This window comes from Cupressus sempervirens, chromosome 9 (assembly GCF_028749045.1).
Source record: "Cupressus sempervirens isolate cs-2001-9-10 chromosome 9, ASM2874904v1, whole genome shotgun sequence".
In the NCBI taxonomy this organism is placed as follows: domain Eukaryota; kingdom Viridiplantae; phylum Streptophyta; class Pinopsida; order Cupressales; family Cupressaceae; genus Cupressus; species Cupressus sempervirens.
The window spans coordinates 445,992,118-446,002,216 of record NC_143126.1 but is presented as its reverse complement, the minus strand read 5'-3'; positions in this window follow the sequence as shown (position 1 = coordinate 446,002,216).

Here is a 10,099-nt window from a genome sequence, read left to right as displayed (position 1 = left end):
TTTGCATGGTTTACATAGAATTCTGTGACATCTACTCATCATCCTTATCATCCAACTAATTCACAAAATTCAATGTAACAAACTTATTGTTATTGATCTGGCAAATCTTTTGACTTAACAAAGAATGCAACAACTCGGCATCATTGGTTTACTGATGCTCAGCTCCTTCTGTGTTACTCGGCTTCTACTGCATTTACTGATGCTTGACACCTAAAGAAATTTGCTCGACATCCATTACCCTTTTTTTTCTGATGCTCAGCACCTAAAGTCTTTTCCTAAGTTACTCGACACCTGAACATTCCTGTGTTACTCGACACCTGAAGGATTTCTGAGCACACACTGGAGTTGAACTTGCTCCGCTTCAACTATGAATTTTCTTGACTCTAACTAGCTTGCTCGGCTCTCTCAAATAACTTAGTTAAACCTTACATCTTTGATGTGTCTTAGCATGTCCATTCTCTGTGTCTTAGAGTATCTCATCAATTCATTATTTCATCAATGGCTTATCTGATCCTTATACTTCATTACAACATCATAACTTCAACCTTTCTCTAGGTGCTCTAGTTACATCTTATTGATTGCCTCCTCCTTGTCAATCAACCAATTAATAGTACTTGGATCACTTAAGTAATTGTCATTCCTGCAAGTAGCAAGTTTGACATCAATGACAAAACAATGATTGAAAACATTCTTTACTAGTTCCATTATTCTTCATTCATGATCCTTTCAATCATTTCCAACAATCTCCCTCTTTGGCATTGATGGCAAACCAAACTGATCAATTGATTGGGCTGATCAACTTAGTTACCACCAAAATTAGATACCTAATAGAAAAAATTTTGTCATTACATATCTTCCTCTTGACTGCTGCATCCTTACTACTGATCTCATACATCTCCATATCTTTACCTTTCATTGATCACTTTCTCATAAATCTCTCTCTTTGACATAAATGCCAAAGATATAGCATCTTCAACATGCTAAATATAAACTTTGCATCTTCATGTTTTCTCCCTCTGTCACCATGCTTGTGACTAATTTGGAATTTCTATTGTCATCCTCTGCATCATTCTTTTGATATTTTAATGATCTACTCCTGTTGATGTAGGGTAGCTTCTTTGTTCCTTTAGATTGCTTGAGTTAGGGGCATTACCCCCAACTTGCCTCTAAGATATTCATAAGTATCCTTGGGCAATGGTTTGGTGAAGATATCTGTCGTTTGTTCCTTTGTGTGAATGTACTCCATCTTCACTTGTTTTTCTTCCACCAATTCTCCTACATAGTGATACTTGATTGCAATATGCTTGGTTTTTGCATGCATTACTGGATTCTTGGATATGTTTATAGCACTTGTATTATCACAATACAGTTTTACAGGTTTGGTTACCTCTTCTTTCGTTCCTTTCAATAGATGTTTAAGCCATACAATGTTGTGCAAGTGATTGTTGCTGCCACATATTTTGCTTCTATAGTGGACTGAGATGTGCATGTTTGTTTCTTGCTAGTCCAAGTAACTAGCCTTCTTCCTAAGAATAGTGCTCCTCCACTTGTGCTTTTCCTGTCATCAATGTTGCCTCCCCAATCTGAATCTGTGTATGCATTGAGCTCAAACTTTTCATTATTTTTGTAATATAGGCCAAAATCATCAGTTCCTTTGAGATACCTCATTATCCTTTTTACTGCCATGAGATGATTTTCGTTAGGATTAGTAGAGAATCTAGCCACTATTCCAACTGCTAGTGCTATGTCTGGTCTGCTATGTACAACATATTGTAGTTTTCCAATCATGGATCTGTACATTGTTTGATTGACTTCAATTGATTCATCATTTTTGGATAGCTTATGTCTTGTTGCCATTGGTGCTGACTGGTTTGGAGTCTTCCAATCCAAACGTCCTGAGTATCTCTTTGATGTACTTTGATTGTGTTATGAATATACCATGTCTTAGTTGATGTACTTGCAATCCAACAAAGAACTTGATTTCTCCAAACATAGACATTTCAAAATCATGTTTCATTTTGTCAGCGAAACTTTTGCAAAGCACTTCCTTTCCTCCAAAAACTATGTCATCCACAAAGATTTCAGATACAAGGATATCCTTACCTTCTTCTGATTTGATGTACATGTTGTTGTTATCATCAGTTCTTTCAAATCCTATTTGCACTAGATACTTGTGAAGTCTCTCATACCATGCTCTAGGGGCTTGCTTTAATCCATATAGAGCCTTATGCAATTTGCATACCTTATTTTTGTTATTTTCATCAACAAATCCTTCTAGTTGCTCTACGTAGACTTCCTCTTCAAGTATACCATTCAAAAATGCGGACTTAACATCCATTTGATAGACTTTAAATCCTTTGAAGGCTACATATGCCAGTAAAGTCCTTACTCCTTCCATTCTGGCAACTGGAGCAAAAGTTTCTCCATAGTCTATTCCTTCTTCTTATGCATACCCCTTAAAGACCAGTCTTGCCTTGTTCCTTGTGATTTCACCATTCTCATCTAACTTGTTTCTAAACACCCACTTAGTTCCAATTACATTTTTGTCATCTGGTCTTGAGTCTAAGGTCCATGTCTTGTTCTTCTCAATTTGTTCTATTTCTTCTTTCATAGCATTGTACCAGTCATCATCTTTTATGGCTTCACTTACTATTTTTGGTTCTATTTTACTGAGTAGACATGTTTCACTTCTGAGTCTATTTCTTGTCATTGGTCCTGCCTCTTTGTTTCTAATAATTTGATCTACAGGATGATTTCTTCTTACATACTTTGCCAATACTGGTTCTTTCCTTGTTTGCATGTTGTCTCTTTCAGAATCTGAATCCTCATGCATATTTTCATCAGGTATTTGTTCATTTCCTTCATCTTGGTTGTTCTCAGAATCTGAATGAACATTCTCTGTATTTTACAGCTCGGCTTCTGAATGTGTCTGTTGCTCGACATTCACTGTCTGTGATTCGATAGATGTTGGATTTTGTTGCTGATTGTCATTCTGAGTTGCAACTTCACCATTATTATGTATACCTTCATAAAAGTATACAAAGGTCTTGTATTCTTCTGCTTTATTGGTTGAGATGCATTCTAGTTTGCAAATGTTGATAATTATTATGTGTTGAGATGCATTCTATTTTTTGTAAGATCAATTATTTCAAATCCTCCTATATCATTATTTAATCTAGTAAAAATTCTTGGGATAGGAACTTATTTAATTTTTTGTCTAATTTCAAACACCTTAGTATAAAGGCTTGAGATAAGGGTATGGATAGAACTCTAAAGACATTTATTTTACCTAGAAATAATTTAGGATCTATGTTGGCATTTTCATGATCCTCGATGAATTAAAGATGATAAGGATGAGTACTATCTAAGCATACATCCACTAATATTTTAACTCCTGTGGAATCAGAGGGGGTCTTCATACTTTGTAAATGGGCCTAGAATAGGTACTATGTTTTCTAGGGCATACATGGCATACAAATTAATATATTCCACAACTAAAAACCCAAGGTAATCCATTTCATAAAATTTGTCGTTGTGTATTTGCTAGGGCTAAAATAAGGAACACATTTAAGCACATGAAATCTATGACCTATATACACATAGAATTTTAAGCCTAAATGGTGCAAAGCCCTAAGCTATCTTCTCTTTAATCACCCTTGACAGGCCTTGAAGAACAAAATTTCCCAATGTCTTACTCCTAGGATAGGTTTGAGACTCCACGAGGTAGTCCACACCCACAAACTAGCCTTCTCCTAGGCTACTAGTACCCAAACTAGGGTTGGTAAGGGTACTAGATTAAGATTACTTATTAGGGTGGAAACCAATCTCCCTCATGCTAGTGACAAACAAATAACCATGTTATAACTTCACAACCCAATCCCAAGTCTTTGGCATACAAGGAAACTCACTTTCCTTAAGGAGGGCTACAAGTAGTTGGATTAGAAATTTGGTTTAATTTACTCCCAAGGGCATGACTAATTCCTTTGACTAACTCAACAGGATCCTTTCAAATAGTCTCAAAGGATTACAAAGGATGAGAACTTAATCAATCCACTAACACTACTTTTCACCCAAGTTACCTAGTAGGAAATAGGCCTAATTAGGGCTCTTTTACAAAGAAAGTACCCTTTAAACATCCCTCCAATCACTACCAACACCTAGAACATTCCAAGGATCATGAAACAACATTATGCCTTTGATTTCACCATCAAATTCCTCCCCCAAATTGACTTATGCATTCATTTGCATAAAACTAGATAGTCACATAAAGATGCTTGTCCTGGGGTTTTGTTTATAACTCTAGCAGCTAGTATTGGTATGACTTGAAACCACAAAAATATTAAAGTGCACACTCGTATCTTAAAAATCACCAAGAATCAAATTTTTCCCATAGTTACTTGTAAGATATGAGCAAAACAAGATGAAACCCTAGGTACAGGCCTGATTTAGACCAATCAACACTAAAACCCCTCTAATTTGCTTATCCCTCCACTTCAAGGCTTCAAACCATATGAAAATTAAATGTGATTCAAACATATATCTCACCATGTGACCTATTCTATGATGTCAGGCCATACAAATCTGTACAACACCTAGAAATAGCAAAAATACACCAAAATCATAATTTTCTTCTTATTTCAATGCTTTCTCCATACAATATCAACTTCAATCTATCTTCAAACATATTTTCATCCATATTTCTACATGTCATAATAGTTATTCCAACCAAAAGGTGGTTTGGAATGTTTTGGCATAAAAACAACTAATTTGCAAAAAGTTGCTCATTAGCAACTTTGACAACTTTTGACAACATTTAGCAAGAAGTTGCCAAACAACAAGTTGTCGTTATTTTAAGCATTCTAAAAGATTTAGAAGGTGTTTAAAACAACTACTAAGACCTTCTAACACCCAGTCTTCCTAGTTTTAGCACAAAATGTCCCTTGACCTAAGTTAGATCACAAGATGTGTCCCTTGGTCTTACATATTAGGACTTATACATAGACCAATTGGAGAAAATTGTAACTCAATTGTTCGCTGATGAAGATGTATTTGAGTATGCCCCTGCACCATACTCCTGGGGTTGATTAATCTCAAGTCCCTTTGAGATGAGTTCTTTTAGACTTGTTTCATGCCTCTTCATATATGTTTTGTCCATCCAAACAACCTCCTCTTCATGATAGCTGCCCACTTGACTAAATACTTCTTGTAAGTATTCTTCCTGGTCTTTTGTCCAAGATCATCTCAGGTTCCTTTTGTACATGGGAAGGGAATGTTGTAGCATCTTGTTCAAACTCTTCCAATTGTGTTTCATTGCCTTCATCTATACCACCTATATAAGGTGTGAGATCAAAGATGTTGAAGATTGGTGAGATACCAAGGTATACTAGAAGTTCAACTTCATAAGTATTTGCTCCCAATTTTCTCAACCCCTTACATGGACCAACCCTTTTCACAAGCAGTTTGGTGTGCTTGCCCTTGGGAAATCTCTCCTTTTTCAAGTAGACCAACACCGAGTCTTCAACCTGCAATTTCACATCTCTCCTACATTTTTCTTTGGCTTCTTTATACTTCACTACACTCTTTTCCAATGCCATCTTCACTTGATTGTGGACATCCTTCATATGTTTAGCAAATTGTTCACCATGGGCACTAATTGGAACATCAGATGGAATGTCTCTCAGCTCCGAGATACCCTTTGGGTTATACCCATAAACAACTTGAAAGGGACTCTTCTCCATACTCTTATTCACTAAATCTTTAAATGCAAACTCACCTTGAGGTATAATTTGATCCCACTTTGCACCATATTGTTTGGTAAGACATCTAAGTGAGTTTCCTAGTGATCTATTGACCACTTCAGTCTGCCCAATTATTTGTGGATGGTAGGCAGAATTGAAACTCAAATTTGTGCCCAATCTCCTCCACAGTGTCCTCTAGAAATTCCCAAGAAACTTCACATCCCTATCTAAAATGATGGATTGTGGTAAACCATGAAGTCTCACAATCTACTTGAAGAACAAATTAACAATATAGATAACATCACTAGTGATTTTTCATGGAATAAAATGAGACATCTTACTAAATCTATCAACTACCACATATATGTTGTCAAATCCTTTTTGTGTTCTTGGCAATCCCATGACAAAATCCATGCTGCAACTAATCCATGGTCTAGTTGGTATAGGTAGGGGTTCGTATAGACCAACATTTGTAGAAGCTCCCTTGGTCTTCTAACAATAGTACATGACTCCACATACTTTCTTACATCTATTTGAACCTTAGGCCAAAAATAGTACCTCCTTACCTACTCCAAACTTTTGTTCAAGCCAAAATGGCCACTCATGCTACATCATGTTTCTCCTTTATTATATTTTCCCTCATTGAACACCTTGGGATGCACAATTGATTTTCTTTGAATGGTAACCCATCTTGGATGAGGAAATCTGCATATTTCACATGATAATCTTTAGAAAAATCTAAACATACCTGATATACCTTTTGGAAGTCTTCATCATTTTCATACATTCCTTTCAAGGAATCAACTCCTACACCTTGCAGCCTGATTTCTTGCACTGCCAAGTTCCTCCTACTCAAAGCATCTACCACCTTGTTGGCCACCCCCTTCTTATGTTTTATAGTGAAGGTGAATGCTTGAATAGATTCTACCCATTTAATATGTTTATGGCTCAATTTCTCTTGTCTATTTAGGAAACTAAGGGCCTGATTGTTAGTAAAGACAATAAATTCCCTAGGCAGCAGATAATACCTCCACTTCTTTAATAATTAAACCAAGGAATATAGTTCTAGATCATAAGATGAATACCTTTTCTTGGAGTCATTCAATTTTTCACTGAAAAATGCAATAGGTCTATCCTCATGACTCAATACTGCTCCAACTACAACATTTGAAGCATCTCATTCCAAGGTGAATACCTTCTAAAAATCAAGGACAACAAGCACTATTTTTTTTGCCACTTTCTTCTTTAGCATTTGAAATGCATCTTTAGCCTCTTTGGTCCAAACAAATTTACATCTTTGACCATCTTTTATAGTGTCCAGTATAGATGCACAATATAGCTAAAATTTCTAATAAATTTTCTATATAAGAAGTAAGTCCATGAAAGCTTCTTATCTCAAACATGTTTCTTGGAGAAGGCCAACTTAGTATGGCTACCACCTTATTAGGGTCCATCTTGATAATGCCTCCTGATATGATAAACCCAAGATATACAATCTCCTCTTGCACAAAGACACTCTTCTCGAAGTTGATGAACAATATTTCCTCTTGTAGCCTCTTTGGGACCAAATCAAGATGCTCCAAGTGATCTTCCTTTGTCTTACTAAACACTAGTATATAATCAAGATACACCATGACAAAATTTCCAAGGAATTATCTCAAGACCTCATTCATGAGTCTCATAAATGAACTTAGGGCATTGGATAGTCCAAAAGGCATCACCCTCCATTCATACACGCCTTCATTGATTTTAAAGGCAGTCTTCCATTCATCACCTGCCCTTATCCTAATCTGGTGGTACCCACTTTCCAAATCAACCCTGGAAAAAAACCTTGCTCCATTCAAATGATCAAGCAAATAGTCTATTATAGGCACAAGGAATTTATACCTTATAGTAATCCTATTTATAGCCCTAGAGTCCATACATATCCTCCACATCCCATCCTTCTTTGAAGCTAAAAGGGCTAGAACTACACAAGGGCTCAAGATTTTGGCTACTAACCCCTTATTTAGGACTTGTTGAATTTGCCCCACCATCTCCTTATTTTGCTAAGGTGTTAACTTATAAGAAACCTTGTTTGGCAAGGTTGCTCTAGGAATTAAATCAATATTATGGTTTACCTCTCTAACTGGTGGAAGTGTACTTGGTATATCTGTGGCCAAGATATCAACATAGATCTCAAGCAAATCTGCAACCTCCTTAGGATCTACTCTCCTCTTTGATTCTTCCATCTTAGGGGCTTCCTCTTTCTTTCTCTTATCTTGAGGTTTTATTACCAAGGCATAGCATAGGGACCTATCCTTCTTGATAGTTTTTAGAAACTCTTTCTCTCCTACAAACAAAATTTTTGATTCCTTTTGTTCCTTCGTATTATCAGACATGGGCAAGAAAGTTACCTTCTCTCCTTTGTAGTTGGTGTTGAATCTCCCATCATGGTGTGCCTCCACATCATATTGCCATGGTCTCCCTAGTAACAAGTGGCAAGCATCCATTGGAACAATATCACAAAGCACCTTACCTCTGTACCTTCTAAGTTGTAGCTCGACCCAAGCTTGTTCTTCGATGATAGCATGTTGACTCTTTGTGAGCCATGATACCTTTTAAGGGAAAGGGAAAGACACCCTCTTTAATTTCAACTTCTCTATTGCTTCAATAGACACCATGTTTTCAATAGATCCACTATTATGTAGGAGATAATTTCTATAGCAAGTCAAATTGTGATATTGCTATTAGGATTTAACTGTGTGATTTTTGAGTCAAAATCATTGACCCATGTTTCATGAGTGGTGATTCAACATGAATCCATCTCTCATGAGAATGAATGAAACACTTAGCACTCATTGCATCTAGGTGATGCTCATAGGGGTAAAGCATTGGGACTTCTCGGGAGGTCACCCATCCCAGTACTACTCTAGCCTGAGCACACTTAAAACACTACTCATGAAACATGAGTCAATGAGTTTGACTCAAAAATCAAATAGTTAAATCTTGATAGCAATATCACAATTTGACTTGCTATGGAAATCATCTCCTACTTAACAATTGATGAGCTTAAGAGCCTTTCTAATGAATGGTTCATAAGGCACGACACTTGATGAAGGTTTTGAAAATGGGGTTACAAGCTTTGGGTTTAACCATGGAGAAAACTCCATAGTTAAGTGCGCTTAGGTTGGAGTAGTACTGAGATGGGTGACCTCTCGAGAAGTCCCAGTGGTTCACCCCTGTGAGTATCACCTAGATCCAATGAGTGCTAAGTGTTTCATTTATTCTCATGAGAGATGGATTCATGTTGAATCACTACTAATGAAACATGGGTCAATGAGTTTGACTCAAAAATCACACAGTTAAATCCTGATAGCAATATCACAATAGATCCATTGTCAATCACCAATTTACATACCTTGCCTCCAACCTTGCAAGTTGTTATGAACAAATACTTCCTCTAAGGTGGTTCTTGTGTGGTTGGTGTCCTCAATAAAGTCCTTCTCACCATCAAACTTTCCCCTTCTTTAGTTGGTGCATATGATTTTTGAGTCTGGTCTCCTTGACTGTCATCCTCCCTAATCAGATTAGTTCTTTTCTCTATTTGATTGCTTGGTTTCTCAAGGCAATATGCCCAACTTGATTACATCTATAACATCTTGGAGTTCATGAACTCCTTCCTCCAAATCCTCTAGAACTACCTTATGATTGATTGCACTCTTGGTTGTTGTCACCAAATTGTTTATTATTTTGTCCTCTCCCATTGCTTGTTCCTCTTCCTTTATTGTTGAAGTCCTTTTGGCCTCTAACTCTTCCACCTAGGTCTTGTTTTCTCTTGAGTTTTCCTTCAACTTCCAATGCTAATTAATAGCACTTTTGGACTATAGTAGGAGAGCATAGACTCAACTCATCCTGAATATTGAGTCTCAGCCCTTGCATATACCTTGCAAGTTTAACACTTTTAGGCTCCACCATGTTTGATTTCATGGCAAGTTTGTGAAATTATTCTATATAACTAGAGACATCCATTTCTTTTTGTCTCAAAATTTGCCTTTTAGTATGAAATTGCACTTCATAATCTTTAGGTACATAACCTCCTTCACCAAGGCTTCCATCCTTTTCCATGTACTTATTGGATTTTTTTCCAATTTCACTCTCCCTAATTGAATGAAATTTCACCAAGTTAAGGTAGATCCTTTCAACTTGGATTTTGCTATTTTCACCTTTAGGTGTTCAAATATCTCTTCATAGTCAAAGAAGCTGTTGAGAGCATCCAACAAATCCATGACTTCTTTAGAGTCCATCTTTCCACTGAAAATAGGTAGGTCAAGCTTACCATACATAGTCCTTCTCTCCATTGATTTCAAATTCATCACAAG